Source organism: Felis catus, chromosome B1 (assembly GCF_018350175.1).
Source record: "Felis catus isolate Fca126 chromosome B1, F.catus_Fca126_mat1.0, whole genome shotgun sequence".
Classification (NCBI taxonomy): Eukaryota; Metazoa; Chordata; class Mammalia; order Carnivora; family Felidae; genus Felis; species Felis catus.
In genome coordinates this window covers 190,260,134-190,276,930 of record NC_058371.1, presented here as the reverse complement: position 1 = coordinate 190,276,930, position 16,797 = coordinate 190,260,134, and the positions used below count along the sequence as shown (strand labels likewise).

At 37.5% G+C, this 16,797-nt stretch overlaps 1 long non-coding RNA gene across 1 annotated transcript in view; it reads left to right on the top strand.

Moving 5' to 3' along the window:
* The window catches only part of LOC123385102, a 324,527-nt gene extending 311,852 nt beyond the window's left edge, over positions 1–12,675 (top strand). The window contains exon 4 of the long non-coding RNA XR_006597196.1: positions 12,555–12,675. This is a non-coding gene — a long non-coding RNA (uncharacterized LOC123385102). The remainder of the gene's footprint in view (positions 1–12,554) is intronic.
* The last annotated feature ends 4,122 nt before the right edge of the window (positions 12,676–16,797 follow it).

Genomic DNA, 16,797 nt, shown 5'->3' with positions numbered 1-16,797 from the left:
TCGGGCTCTGTGCTGACAGCTCGGAGCCTGGAGCCTGCTTCGGATTCTGTGTCTCCTTCGCTCTCTGCCCCTCCCCCACTTGTGCTCTGTCTCTATCAAAAATAAATCAATGTAAAAAATTTTTTTTAAAGAAGTATAACTGTCTTCTTTACAAACACGAATGGCATTATGGAGGTGGTTTCATGACCCTATCTTTATTTCTGGAATGATTTTTCTTTTTCTTCACTGCAACATGTGATGGAAAAGGTCATCCCATCACAATTAGTATTGAGAACGTTTAAAATGTGCTGTTCTTTACTGTTTGACATCACAATTGGTATTGAAATTGTAATTAGTCTAAAAGTGTTACTATCTTAATAAAGGGTGATTCCACTATCTCACACATCATAACAATCAATTCCAATTCAGTGGAAGGCAGTGTCTGGAACAGAAACAATACAGAAAATGGGATAAGTGTCATGTTCCCATCTCTGTCCTCTACTGGGACTCTAAGTCTGCAGTTTCCCATCTACCATTCATCCTTCACAATGACCAGCTTCAGTGCTGTACTACTGTATGTCTCTCTGTCTTTCCCCAAGTTGCCTCCCATGCCTAGAAGTCCATCTCCAGCTCTCTCACCCTCTGCCTACCTATAAATACCTTTTCAGCTTTTAATTTTTTTAACATTTATTTATTTTTGAGAGAAAGAGACAGAACATGAGCAGGGGAGAGGCAGAGAGAGAGAGGGAGACACAGACTCTGAAGCAGGCTCCAGGTTCAGAGCTGTCAGCACAGAGCCTGACGCGGGGCTCAAACTCATGAATTGTGAGATCATGACCTAGGCCAAAGTCTGACGCTTAACTGACTGAGCCACCAGGTGCCCCTCTTTTCAGCTTTTATATTTAGCCTTTAGATAATTTCCAGTAACTACAGTTTTCTGACTACCTTCACACTCTATCCTGACCTTCACAGAACCCACTCCTCTTCCCCAGGGCCACAACTCCAGAAATCAAGTCATATGGAATCCACTGGTTGGATCCTTCTAGAGGCAGTCTGCCTTCTCTTATGTGTTCCCTAAGAGTCGCATTTCACCATGAAGGTCTGAAGGCCAGGGCCTGTACCCTGTATGTGGTGAAACAAGAAAAAAATAAGAAAAACTTTGATTATTTTTGAAGTTTATGTATTTTGAGAGTGTGGAGAGGAGTACAGATAGAAGGACATAGAGAATCCCAAGCTGACAGCCTAGAGCTTGACATGGGGCTCGATCTCACAAACTGGGAGATCATGACCTGAGCCAAAATCAAGAGTTGGATGCTTAACTGAGCCACCCAGGCAATCCAAGAAAAACTGATGTTTTATAAATAAATCCCCATGTATAAATTTAGGAATCTGACTATACTGAGAGCATGTTCTTTTTGCATATCTGATGTTCAGTAGTTTCACAGTTTATGAAAATGTAAAGTAATGGGATTTTCTCAGTTTCCATATTTGGCAAAATCAAAAGTTAGCAATCAAACTTGAGTTTTCAACTGTTTATTAAATAACTATTTATTAAATACATTTATTTAAGCACTTATTTATTAAAGTAAATAAATACATACTGCTTTATAAAATTCACATATCTGCGGTAGCACCTGTCTACACTTTATTACAAATGCTCTTTTACGTAGACAAATGCTTCTGTAGATTCTTGGCCCTACGACGGTATGGATCATGCCTTATTCATCTGGACACCAGGACCTAGTACAGCACACGTTTAAGGAATATTCTCTACAGAAAGAATAGAGGGAAGAAACACAACAAAAAAGCAAGCTGGGCATTCGAAGTCATTTTCTTTTAATTTTCTTTTCTTGTAAGCATAATTTTAAGAAGAGTTAAAGACTCCTCCCTTAAAACAATATGGTACTTCAAGAAGTCAATATTTGTCTGTGAACAAGCACTTCAATCTTTTATGTATACTTGTTAATCTCTATTCATATAAGTACATCTGAAATGTAGGTATGAAAAATAGTTTATTCAATGAAGTAAAACTGATTTCACATGGATAAGTGAGAGAGAGAGAGACTATCTTGTGCTTTAGGGAATATAAAAATAATTTTCAAAATTAATAATAATACCAGTATTCATTCTTATGATATTTGTAAAATTTACTATTTTTTCACAACCATTGCCTCATGTGATCCTCAGAAGACTCATTGAATTAAGTATGAAATCTAGTTCCCAGACAGAATGATCAGAGAGCCTCATTTCCGAAGTGGCAGAGTGGAAACTGAGAGCCATATATTCTGTCCTCAAGCACAGTGTTGATATGCTTTGTTTCTTCCCCCATAGCAGTCGCGTACCAAGCAGAGATGCAGTGGGAACAGAGCAATTTCTGTCTCCTATCCTCTACTCCCTCATGCATGCAGAATCCCTTTCTACCGCATGAGAAGGAACATTTTATCATTAATATTGTTTAGATTTGTCAGTGTATGGTGATAATAAAAAACAGACTGATTGTTTTTATTGTTGTTTTTTAAATTCTGGACCTATAATGCATCACCCCTCTTTTCCTGCATCCCAAGGGGCAATCGCTGCCCAGTCATCAGTACACCTGTATGTGTTAGTCAGGCAAAGCCAACTGCTATGGCAAATACCCCTAAATTTCGAATAATTCTTTTTGCATAATAATAGTTTCTGTTACAGAACAGTGCAGTATAGTTCTTTAAAGGCTTGGTTTCATGCATTCTTTTAGAAATCTAGGCTCTTTATCCTGTACCTCTGTACCATATAGGTCCTGTTCTCCCTATTCAGCCTGAGGATGGTGAAAGAGAGAGCATGAAAAGCATCATGTAGGAGATTTGACTGGTCAGGCTTGTGAGTGGAATCCATCAGTTCTGCTCAGGAAGATGGCACACATCACTGCAAAAGAAGCTGCGATATACGGACTACCTCTGTACCCTTGGGGATAGGGAGATCATTGGGTTTTGGTGAATGCAAAGTACCTCTTGTTACACCCTGTGCCCACGCTTTGTTTGCTCTCTGGGCTAAGCTGATGAATAGGATCCTGGCCATGGTGGATGTCTATCACTCGTGCATTTGGCATAACATTTTGCAAGTCCTTATTGAAATATGAGCCCTATTTTTCTGGCAATCAAACTTTTCTAATGCTAACTCCCTTGAATTATCATTATCAGAAAAACTCAACTTACTTGTTGATCATTTTATAGTTTGCAGATAATTTTCACATCAATTTTCTTATTCTAGCTTCACCATTACCCTATGGATGGTCAAGATCTATTTCTTTTCCCATTTAGTACATGAACCATCGACACTCAGCAAGGCTAATGGTGTGTCCTCCCTTCATCAAGTAGCTGACAAGTACTCTGAAAACAGAATTCTGCAAGGGGATATATGTCAGACACTTTCTAGTTAACCAACCAATATTCATTCATCCAGTTTCTTTATAAAAACCATTCTCATTTCATTCAGATTTGCAGCAGATGGTAGTTTTATGGCAGCTCAGGGCAATAAGTTGGAGTCCTTTCTAAAAAGGGACAGGTAGAGCTGATTCTGCCTTCTCTTTTCTTCTTGTATTGATCAAAGGCTGTTGATGCTTACAACAACAGAAATTTATTTTCCCATAGATCTGGAGGCCAGAATTCCAAAAACAAAATCCTGGGCAGGACCATGCACCCTCTGAAAGCTCTAGGGGACAGTCCTTCCTTGACTCTTTCAGTTTCTTGTGGCTCCAGGCTCTCCTTGGTTTGTCTGAACAACTTCAGTCTCTGCCTCCACTTCACATGCCTTTTCCTCCCACCTGTGTCTTATTTTCTGTTAGGTCTTACAGAGGCAGTTACCGTCTTTGGAATCAGGACCCACCTGGGTGATCCAGGATGATTTCATCTCCACATCCTTAACATACTGCAAAAACACCTTCATCAAATAAAATCACATTTACGGGTTCTGAGTGTTAGAATGTGTACATATCTTTGGGAGAGCTACCATCCAACTGGCTACACCGCGTCTCCAGTAATGGTTGCCCATTATTGCTGTAACAAAGGACCACAAACTTAGTGGCTAAAAACAAAATGTGTTTGCTATCTTATAGTTCTGGAGGTCAGAAGTCTAAAATTAGATGTCCTTAGTGCATCCCTTTTGGAGGCTTTAGGAGGGAAAGTGTTGTTTTGCCTTTTTCTGCTTCTGCAGGCTGCCTGCATTTCCCTGGCCCAAAGCCCTTTCCTACATCATCGCCAGCCATCGTTTCCATCATGTATCTCCTCCAGCTAACTACCTCCTTACTGTAAGTGCTCTTGTGATTATGTTAGGACCATTCATATTATCCAGGGTGATCTCCCCACCTGAGCATCCCTAACTTAATTATATATGCAAAGTCCCTTTTGCCATTTGGGGTCACATATTCACAGGTTCTGGGGATTAGGGTGTGGTATATTTGGGAGGCCATTATTTAGTCTGTCACACCTACACCCTCCCCACCCCAACCAAAAAAAAAATGTGCATTGAATACATCAAACTTTGATGACTTAAATTAAGTTCTGGAGTTGACCTAGCAAGGGATGTTGGGATATGAGGTAGATGTCTCATTCTGTATGGGCCAGGGTTGATGCTGGTGGACGTGGTGAAAATGCCCTATTCCTCTCACAAAAAAGCCAGCAGTTGGGATTGCCAGGGCTCTGGTTACTGACCTCTGATATTTGGCTTCTCCTACTCTTAGAGCAATGGATTTTAATTTGCAGCTCTCTCCCTTGTGGGAAGCTTAAAGCACTCTCCAAGCATTTGGCTTATTAATCTTCATAATATCTCTGAACACCCCTGTGAAGTTATCAAAGGGCAAAGGAAAGAGCAGCAATAATTATCCTTATTTCACAGACAGGGGAGATTGTGACAGGAAAGTGATTCAATTAAGTTCTCTAATGAGTTGTGGAGAAAGACACAGAAACGACCCAGATCTCCGGAAAAGCCCATCCATTCCTCATCTCCTGTACCACTGTTTCACTTTTACAACTTCCTGACTAAGGATTTCTTAAAAGCGTGGTCTGGGCTTTCTAGCAGGTGAGTTAGTGAAACAGATGTGCAGGCTACATTCACTTGTGCATATCTGCCTGTGTCCAGTGTCACTGCCTTGGAGGGGAGGCTTGAGAGCTATACATCCCAAGGTGGATGAGGCCAGAATGAACCAACTTCATGCATTTGCATGAAGCTTTGTGGGCCTAAGGTGAGCCAGGCTTCAAAAACCTTTTCTTTTTTTTTTTTTTAATTTTTAAAAATATTTATATTTGAGAATAAGAGAGAGCACAAGCAGGGGAGGGGCAGAGAGAGAGGGAGACACAGAATCCGAAGCAGGCTCCAGGCGCTGAGCTGTCAGCACAGAGCCCAATGCGATGCGGGGCTCAAACTCAGGAACTGTGAGATCATGACCGGGTTGGTCATAGCCCAGGACAGATCTTAACTGACTGAGCCACCCTTTAACAGGCTCCCCTTTAACAACCTTTTCTAAAGGAAATTTTTGGAGATCATTCTGTGATGGGAGAAGAACAAAGGCCTCTGTCAGTGATGTTTCCCCATTCATATTCCGAAACCAGGCACTGAATCACATTGATCAAAAGCTCTATAGTGTGCTCTTTCCTTTCAAATTCATCCTTTGCACTGTAAGATAATAGCACTTTTCAGATTTTGTGTCAGGCAAAGAAATTCGCCAAACTGGGGGCAAAACTCTGAGAGATTATGGATGAAACAGTAGAGAGCAGAGACTGTATAGGATCTCACTCTGTTAATCTCCCTTCTTCATTTCCCTCAGTTCCTGTAGGTGAGTTTTTTGCAATCCAACTCAGGTATCCCTCTATTTGTGTGTCTTTAAGTTATACTGAAATACATGTGATTTTCTGAGTATGCCATACATTTTCTCATTTTATTTCCTGTCTGTGAAATGCATTTCTCTCTTATACCTAATTCTCTTGATTCCTATTCATTCTTCAGTTTATAGGTCATTTCTGTTTAGAGTCCTTCTCTTTCTCCCTAAGACTGAATGACAGATATCCCTACACTGTGCTCTATGACACCTAATATGTGTTCCAAAAATATTTGTTAAATGAATACTAAGTTAAATGTTCCAACATTTTTTAAAGTTAATATTTGAGATACACTTAAAAAGAATCATCAAGCAAAGAAAAACAAAATAAAAAGCAAAGACGAACCTCATCTAACACATCCGTAGCCCTTTATTCTGGAATCTCATTTCTAGGAAATTTTCTTAAGGAAATAATCTGAAATTCAGAAATAATTTTGGCAAGATGATATTCATGGTAGCATTATTCAAAAGCATAAAAAATTAAAAACAATATAAATTGTCAAATATAGAAGCAAGGCTATATTGTGAAAGAGATTTTTATTCATCCATTAAAATCTTTCAATAAGAGTTTATAATAACAAAGAGAATAATTTTACAGTAATGTTACGTGAAGAAAGTAGGCTATAAAATTGCATACAATACCTAGTAAAAATGTATTTACGAAAGAAAAATCCAAACAACCACAACTTGGAGTAAGGAGATAACAGTGGAAAATAATCTGCAAGAAACAGATACCAAAATATTGGGGTAGTAGAGCTATGGATAATGATCTTTTATTTTATATTCCTTAATATATTTTAAAATGTGATAAACTGGCATAAAATAAGTTCATTAAAATATTAGTACTTTATAATAAAAATCCCTCTATTGACAATTTCTACAAAATATGTACGAAAAAATCCCCATACCCATATAAAACCAACTAGCAGTAACACCTAATTGTATTTAAAAAAGGCATAAATTCATTAAAAGTGTAAAAATTAATGAGTTTTCTTCTTTCCTGGAAGGACTTGAATATTTCTTTTGCAGTTCAACTGGCAATAGATTTAACATTCTCATACTCAGGACAATTTCTTAATTTGCTTGTAGTGGACATATGTTGTTGTTGTTGTTGTTGTTTTCCTGCCCGGGATTCTTTCTGTGTTCTTTGGCATCCTGATTTTCTCTTGGGGACCACTTGTGCTATATTTGTAACCTCTGGGGTTTTCATGGGGATGGGCACAAGACTCAGGTCAGTCAGTCATTTTATTTTATTCCCAGCAACAGGAACTGATCCAGAATGGGATAAGAGCCAAATCAGGTTCATGTCAGGAATTCTTAGGGTTTTGTTGAAACTTCTAGGAGAGAGGTACACATTTTTCTACAATCACCAATACCAGGAGCTGTAAGATTAGAGCTGCAGGGTCCTGCCTTTGCCAACATTGGAAACAACCTGCTGGAGAATGATGCGGTCCCAGAGAACAGTGCTGAGAGATGGAGAAATGGATGGTTAAAGAAAGATTAATAGACAGAGAGAGTCAAAGTGAGAGGGAAGAGAATTCCAGTTATTTTATTTAATTTCTTGGATCCATTTGTGTCTGAAATAACTTGAGACACTGCATTTTCTATTTATGTTTAAACTCTCTTGAGTTACATTTCTATCCTGCGCGATCTGAAGAATCCTAATTCTTCATTCTTATTCAAGTGCCTCACAGATTTGTTCCTTTTCTTCTACCCACAAACATAGCATCTACAGAGAGAATCAAAGGAAAAGGCAAGTGTAAATGTTTCAGTTGGGAGAACATCTAAAGAGCCAGCCCACCTTGTTAAGGTAATGTGTCCTGTGCCATTTTTTCATTGAGGTCCTTGATCATACTTGACTGCTCCACAGTCACCTGCTTTCAGCTCACAAGTTCAAATACATGGAACACCTTAGATTTTTAGATTTCTCAGCTATAATAGTTGATCGAATTCTTAGCTCTTTGTATTTTTCTTCTTTCACAATTGATATTTTGTACCATCAGTAGTTTTCAAAAATATCATCTTCAAAGAGTTTTGATTTCTTACAATTAATTACGTAATTATAGTATATATTTTATTGAATTTTTATTGAGATATTTACTTTAGCATCTCTTAAACAGATTCTTTGTCTGCCATATCGTAGAGCTCTCCCAATGTTGTTATAATTTGTTGTCTTGAAATGTTTGTATACAAAATGTTTTTATTATCTTAACTGGAGGTTAAATGAACAAAATATCTTTTTTTTATAAAGTAAATATTTTCCACATTTACTTATAGAATTAAATGGTAATTATCAGAGCTGAAGATCTGAGAATCTTTATTAGTAAAATTAAGTACTTGATTCTAGGCTTATCGATGATGAAAGGAGAATAAACACCCTTTTCTCTGAGCCAGTGAGATGCTGCTAAGAACTTAATCTGGGTTTTTCCTTTCACTCTGCTTTTTCCATGAGATTTTTCAATTAGTCCCTTGAATAATAAATGACTTCTCAGTGAAACACCAAAATACCAGATAATTTTCCTGCACAATTTTCAAAAACAACAACAACCACGAAAGAAGAGAGAAAAAATCAACTCTTTCTCCTGGGACACTAGTTGGAAGGTAGTATGGTTGCAGCACCTGGGTGACCAGGGGTAATGGAGTTTATAATAATTAATTCACAGCAGCTATTCTCTAGTGATCAAAGATTGAATCATATGCAAGTGTGGTTTTAATTTCCTCTTTTAAATGAAGAACAAGCAAAAGTATAAATCACATATCCAGTTCTGCCATAAATCTCATTTGTTCCATTGCTTGCCGACAGTCTGAAAGAAATATTTTATTCCTTGCATTCCTTGTCCATATCAGTTCATTATATTTTATTCTTTCCAGTAATAAGTAAGCGTAGGACATGCAAACTCTGAAGTCATTAGCAATGATTTCTCTCCTGCCCCCAAGATCGACAGTGACAGGCAATCAGACAAGGAAACAATGCTGGTGTCTCTATACATTGGAGTTTACATTCCAAAGGACACAAGATACACGCACTACTACATGTGAGGGGCATCTTGCAGTGATTTGTGGGTTGTAGTGAAAAAAAAAATAGTCTCCAGCAACCTCTGGTTTTAGAAGATAAATTTTCCTCAATTCTGAAGCCCCAAACTATCTAGACATTAAACTCTTTGAAACACCAGTGCTTTGGAACTCCTTACATCCACCCATAGGATTCACTGACAAAAAGCTAAAAAGACAGGAAAATACCCTAAGCTTTTGTATTTTTTAACTTTCTAGAAACCAAGCTTCTCCGAAAGGTTTCAGATGCTTCAGATACCAAGAGACAGTCAGGACTTTGAGCCAAATTTGTGAGATGTTTTATTTTCTCTCACAATCCCACTCTTCCTTTGAAGTTTTGCAGACTTATATATAATTTTCTCTTTGTTTATACTTTCAAATGTTTGATATATTTTTGTGGATTCATAGCTTTTTCTAGGGAAATGGCTCTGCTTGATGTAATAACCTAATAGTAGATAATACAGATGATTTTCCCCTTCCTCTCCAAAATAACGGTTTTGCCCCAGTTACATATTGATATGCTGAATTAGAAGTATAACGTTCCAAGAATAATGAAAAACGTATGCGAGATGTCTTTAGTCTTTTATATTTAGACCAGTTTAATAGAGGAAAAGTATTAGAATTTTGATCAGAATGTGGTGCAAATTTGTGTTTGTTGACCATAAATTTTAAAGTAAGATTATGACTCATCTTGAACTTGTAAAGATACATATTTTTGTATAATATCCCCCAAAGTCATAGCTCATCACTTTGTAAGCAGGGAAATAACTTTCAGAAAAGGAGTCATGGATTGCAATTCTAATCTCTATTTCTTTGCTACATCTTATTGTGTAAGTCATTTGATTTATTAGCTTCTTTGGCTTTCTCTCAGAGAAAATAGTCCTTTCTTCCCACTTACTCTTAAGGAAAATGTTGAACATCATGGACATTTACAAAGATAATACAGTTTATTTGAAAGAACATCAAACCAAGAATAAAATTGTCCAGGCCAAATTATTTAAAGTTATCCTCTTCTGGGGGATAAGTTTTTCAATAAATAGTCACATCTCTGGGTCTCTGTTTCCTAAAGTATAAAATAAGGGATTTTGAGTAGTGGAAGTCTAAATTTCTTCCAAATTATAATAAAATAAAGAGCTTTTGGTGTTTTCTTCTCTTCTCCTTCTATGAGAAGCAGGCCAAAGTAAACTTGAGATAAGAAAATGCATGTATAGGATAAAAGATAAAAATTATGATACTGTGTAACAGAAAAAATATGCCAGTGCTTTTAGCAACACACACAACCTTTTTGGCAACACCCCCACACACACACACACACACAGGTAGTTGGTACAACCTTCCTAATTATTTTGTTGTTGTTATTGTTGTTTTTGTTAGGTAACATTATTTGTATTTTACAGATGAGGAAAACGAATCACAGAGAATCAAACAGAATAGTTTGGCCAAAGTCTCACAGCCAATTAGTGTCAGAATCCAACTTGAAACACACAGGCAGTTTGGCTACATAGCTTATGCTCTTAAACTCTGAGCTATAATGTTAGTTTTCTCACTGAAATGTGATAGTCCAGGATCTTTATAAATGTGGTAAGTTCTTACATTGTTCAGAGATACCTGAAAGACTACCTCTGGCCATGAACAGAACCTCTATAGCGATAGCTTGCCTTCAAAGCATAATCCCAGGAGTCCTGTCTCATCATTATACCTTTTTTACAAAGAAATAAGTTGCTCCTAATGACAGAGCCACATGTTGGTGGAGAATTATCTGTGTGTTTTGGTTTGTTGCAGCTAATTCATTGTAGTCATGGGAAATGGTCTCTCTGATATTTGCTGTACTCTAATTTCCTGAACAATATGTCCTTTTCTCTCATGTGTCTCCTCTGGAAGGCCTTCCTGAGGTTTCCTGCAGTATTGTAATTCTTGTGGATTTTGCAAAGTGGTTTTGTGACGTTTGAGACTAGAGGCAGAGTAAGAAAATGTTAACCGCTTACTTCCCTCATCAGAGGAAGGAACAACTTGAATGATGACACCAATAATAAGAATGATAATAAGATGGGATTTTTTAATCCATATACAATGCAGAGTTGAAGTATTTATTTCCATTTTGGAAAGTTTGCTTTAGCAGTGGTATAATGCATTGTAGGGGAACAATACTTATTAGGAAGAACCAAGTCGGGGAATGCAGCAGTAACCCATGTGACAAATGATAGTGACCAAATTGATACGATGGTTAGAGAAATGGGAAAAAACATTGTTGACTGAACTGGAGAAATATTAAAGAGATGATTTTGCTGAAATGGTACAATGGCTTGTGATGGGGGTGGGGGGTGAGAGAGAGAGAGGAAGTTGTTAAAGTAATACCTACATATCTAACTTCAAAGTTAGGAGGATTGTGGACAAATTACTTCCCGCCTTTAGCTTCAGCTTCTTCATATGTGAAGGAGACATGCCTACCCGGTGAGCACATTGGAGCATTCTAGGGAAAGAGCAAAAGCACCAGAACAGAGGCAGAAGGAGGTAATGCTCTCTGAAAATATTATTATTTAAGAGCCATTGGCAAATTATTATTTTACCATAGACTTGCAAAATGTGTAAGAAGCCTTGACAAAACAGGTGACAAGATGAACAAAATGCACCGGGACAGGAAAGTGTATTACCAATTCCTATTCTTTTCTGGAATCTTAAAAAAATTTTTTAACTGATTTATTTTGAGAGAGAGAAACAGAGCATGAGCAGGGGAGGGGCAGAGAGAGGGAGAGAGAGAGGATCCCAAGCAGGCCCCACGCTCAGAGTGTGGAGACCTACACAACACTCAATCCCATGAACTGTGAGATCATGACCTGAGCCAAAATCAAGAGTCGGGCACTTAATGGACTGAGCCGACCAGGCACCCCTCTTTTCTGGAATCTAAACAGCCAGAACAGTAATAGTCAGAAGTAATTTTAATTTTTTTCAAGTCTACTTATTTATTTTGAGAGAGAGAGAGAAGAGAGGAGGGGCAGAGAGAGAGAGAGGGAGAATTCCCACCAGGCTCCCCACTGTCAGCATGGAACCTGATGTGGGGCTCGAACTCATGAACCATGAGATCATGACCCGAGCCAAAATCAAGAGTCTGATGATGCTTGACTGACTGAGCCACCCAGGTTCCCCAGAAGTAATTTTTATTCATAGCTCTTTTGTGAGAGAATTCGGCAAATTATAACTAAACATACTTCTCATAAGAAGGAAAAATTTGAGAAACCCTATGTGTTAACTCAACACAAGACCATGCTTGTCACCAAAGTGGGCAAGGGGGTCTCAAATTAGAGATGCTTCTGGAAAGACCCCAACCCCCACCCCCAGTACTTACAATCCAGTCATCAATATCTGTGTGCAGAGCATTAGAACTCTCATTCTTCCCTCTGTGTCTGTAGGCTGGAATGCAGAAGAGTCACAGGGTGACAGCAGAAGGTATTTGCTGAAGATGGCAAAGCCTTCATTGGCCAAGGTCTCTAAACACGTTTATAGAGAAGACCACGTGTGCCTAACTGCTCACCTACCCACTTCTATTACTTGTGAAAGAAGTAAACCTGTAGAATGTTCAATTACTGAAATTCTAAGGTGTATTAAAACAGCTGGTTTTATTTTAATACAGTATACATTTTACTAATTTACTTATTTTTCTGTTTGCCCCACCCACCAGGAGCCTGTAAGAGATGGAATCCTTGGTGCTGTCACTAAACATCCTGGAGCAAAGCCAAAAGTCACCTACCTCCAGACATCTTTCTGTATGAGAGGAATATACTCCTATTTGTTTAAGCTACTATTACCTGCATTTTTCCTTTGCTTGGAGTCAAGAGCCTTCCCAGCTGATAACACCATTAGTGAGGCTAACTGAAAAGTAAAAGTCAGTCTCAGATGTGGGGTTCTGAATGACAGTTCTTGGTCATGTCAAGCAGAATTTAGCTCCTTTGTGTGAGCGAAGCAAAATCAGGTTTATTCAAACAGAAGGAGCACTTATAAAAGCTTTGTTGCTTTTGTGGAAATTTAGCTTTTTAATCAAAATGCTTGCTATGTTTCTATATGACAATCGTAAGGTACTTGAAAGTAAATTAAAAAAAACTGGCATTTTATGACTTAGTTCATTCTAAAAAATGTTCTGCCATTTCCTTGGCTGTGATAGAAATTTTGTTTACATAGTCGTCCTCTTTCTGTGAGAACCGAAATATTGGCCAAGCACAATAAAGTGTGTGCTTAACATTGCTAATGTAAACACTACATGTAGCCCTGTTCCTTTGTCAGAAATCAGATGGATTAAGACTGGGATAGAAATTTAAATGTCATAAGTGTATATTCAGAAAGTTACTTTAATTTTCTTTTTTAATCCCAGTATCAGTTTATTGAGATGTCACTAGCCTCTTTCTCTTGGGGAAAATAAAAATAAAAATAAATAAATAAAAACGGGAAAAATTTCAGTTAGTTGATGTTTTTTTTCATTTGAATTCAGTTAAATGAAAAACAGTGATATTTTCCCATGCCAGGCAAGTGAAACTGGAAAGATTATGTAGAATAATCTATCATGAAGTCAAAAGAGCTTGGGAATTTTTTTGTATGTTTTCTCACTGGTGGAAATGGTCACTGAGGCTAACACAAAGCTTTAAACAATTAAGATTGCACTTCTGAATCAATGTTAGTTGAGTCAGAAAATTAGTTGTAGTAACACTTTTCTTTTGGACATAAGATTAATTTATTATAGAAATGCTTTATTAATTAATTAATTTATTTGTTAATTACCTAGCCTGTTTATTACCATTTTATTCACTGAATTAACTAATACTACCAAGCACTAACTATATAAACATTCTCTCTAAATAACAGCCTTGCTCTAAAGAGAGAGTTTAGGGTTGCAGGAGGTATAATGGTTTTGAAGTCAGACATTCCTGAGTCTGAAGTCCAGCTTGGCTCTGTGCTTCTTCTGTGACCTCAGGGAATTTAGGTAAGGCATCCACACTCCAGCTTTCATCTTCTCCTAATGGACGCTACAGATTTGATTCAAGGATAAGGTGAGATAGCATATATAAAATGCCTAGCTCAGTTTCTAGACCGGAGGCAGTTCTGGATATGTGTTCTGTTCTTAAAGAGTTGACAACATAGTCTACCACACAAAGGAGGTATGGATAGAACAGTTGGGGGGGGGGGGGTTGTGCAGAAAAGGAAGCATGGAAAAGATGACCTATGAACTGAATGTTGATAAAAGGGTCTTATCTGAACGTGGAGAGACGTGTGGGTGTATCTTCTATTGCCCCTTTAGGAAGGAATATCTTCTTGCTTCTCACACAGCAGCAGAGTGATGTATTTTTTTCAGTATTAACTGCACATCAGCTTCGTTAATGTACTGGATGATTTGAGTTCTTCCTTATTATCCCTCATTATTTGCTGTCTTGCCCAATTTAACGTCATCCATCTGAAAGCTGGAAAATTGTGTTTAGATTCTTTTTCATTGTTGTTTGGGTTAAGCAGGCTTGAAAGTGTTGAATCCTTAATGACCCATCTTCATTATGTGAGGAAATTACATAATGCAGTGTACCAGCTTGGCATTTAACCTTAAATTTTAACTGCATTATTTAGCCATTAACCTTATGTTTCATGTGACCCCCCATTCTTAGGATGATCAGTAGAGGCTCATTTCTGCATTATTGTGGGATATATTAAATTAAATTCAACCAAACTTCCCAAGGACCTATCATGATGGGCCCAGGTATTTCATATGTTCTTCTTTTTATCTTCGAGCCCTACCGTGCTACCCAGTACACATCAGGCACGCAATAAATATTTTGTAATGAATAAATGCTAGGGGCTGTGAAGGATACCAGTACGAATAGGATGGTATCCTTATTCTAAATTTCTAAAAATGATTATGAAGGTGTCTTAGTTGGTTTGGGCTGCTATAACAAAAATACTATAAACTGGGTGGCTTATAAACATCTAACATTCATTTCTGATAGTGTTAGAGACAGGGAAGTCTAAGACAGGGTGTCTAGTGAAAGCCTGCTTCCTCACAGAGCAGGCATCTTAGTGTTGTCCTCACATGGCAGAAGGGTCCAGGGAGCTCTGTGGGGTCTCTCGTATAAGAACACTAATCCCACATATGAGGGGTCCACTCTCATGAACTGAGCACCTCCCAAAGGCCCCCCCTCCTATATCATCACAATGAGCATTAGATTTCAACATGAGAATTTAGAGGCGGGAGGGGGAAACAAATATTCAGTCTGTAGCAGAGGGCTAATTAAAACAGAATAATTCCATGTGTCTGGTTATATATGAAGGGACACAAGGTAGTAATAGGAACTAGATGGTGGAAAGGAGATGACAACTGGTTGGTAAATAAGAACCAGAAGACCGTGCAAAAGGAAATACTGGAGCACAGAGTAAACATGTGATTGAGGAAACGATTCTTTGAGGCATACCTGTACAATTCAGATACATCAGATACATCACCGTGTTGTCCGTGAGAGAAACGACCATGCCTATCCTATATGTATCCTTCCCACACTATGCAGGCATGAATAATCCCAGACATGTGGTAAATAGTAAATACTGTATAGTTTGTATATAACATAGACTGGATTGATTGATAAGATTAATCAGCTTCTATGAAAAAGATGGGCCTATCTAGTAACATTCATTGCTGTTGTTATTTATTGTGGGTTTTACAGTTAAAGAGAAATTACACAAAGAAAAATTATATTTTGTGTGGTATTGCTTAGTGCTCAAATGGAAACTATCTCAAACTTTCCATGTAAATCAAGAAGACCTTCACAAGCATAAGGTTAAAGTGTTTGGAGTTGGAAAATTTGGTTTCATATTGAGAACCATCACTTTCTAGCTATGTAAGTTGAGTAGGCTATCTGCCCTCATTTAGCCTCCATTTTAGTATTACTAAAGTAACAGTAATGACCTCTACCTCAGTGGCTGTTTGCTAATTAAGTAGGATTAAGGTTCATAAAGTACTTAGGAAAATTTAGACCCTTGGTGCTTAAAAAAAAAATCACCTTTTTTTTGTATCAGTTAAAAGGCCTTGGTTTCCAAGTAATAGACATATCTAGCTCAGATTAACTTAAAGAATAAAGAAATTTCTTGGTACATATAATAAAAGCCCAGAGAAATGTATTTCAACTTGGGTCATGCAGGAAATCAATTCTTTCTTTCCACACTGACTTTAATGAATTGGTTTTATGTGCTGTCAAGTTAGCTGTGGTTACCCTCATGGCCCAACATAGCTGCATCGGTTCCAGACATCACATGTAAACATAGTAGTGGTCAAAGACATAAAGGGACTGTTTTTCCCAGTATCTCATTCTTTTGATAAATATTTTTTGGAATAAAACTCGTAGCTGTGTTTCCTGTCTCTTTGGCCAGAAATGAGACATATTCATGCCTATAAGTTATTTCCTACCAGGATGGGATTATTTTTATTAGTATGGACAATTCATTTGGGATGGAATAGATTTTGAGGAGTCAAAAACTGTCACTACACTACCATAAAGTATGATTTTCTAGCTTGGATTTTTATTTTATTTCAAAAACCTAGTAGCCACTCTTGAATTTTTTAAGTAGTCCAAAAAGAGGAAATTTTTCTAATGAAATAGTTTTCAATCTCATGTGAAGCTCATTGACTATTTCTTTCTATTCAGCAAAAATAGTCAAGTGTACTTATTCAACAAGGAAAAACAATCTTAGCTTTGTAAACTTCAGGTAAGCACTCAAAGATAAAAACATCATATTGAATCTTGTAAATAATTCTAATTACAGCAAATGAACTACACCTTTTTTTTTCAAATTTCTTTTACAAAAAATCCACTGACTCTTGAGTGGCATGTATTTTTCATACGTTCTTTACCGTACATATATTTAATTTTTATGAAGTAGTTTCTATTCCATGAAAT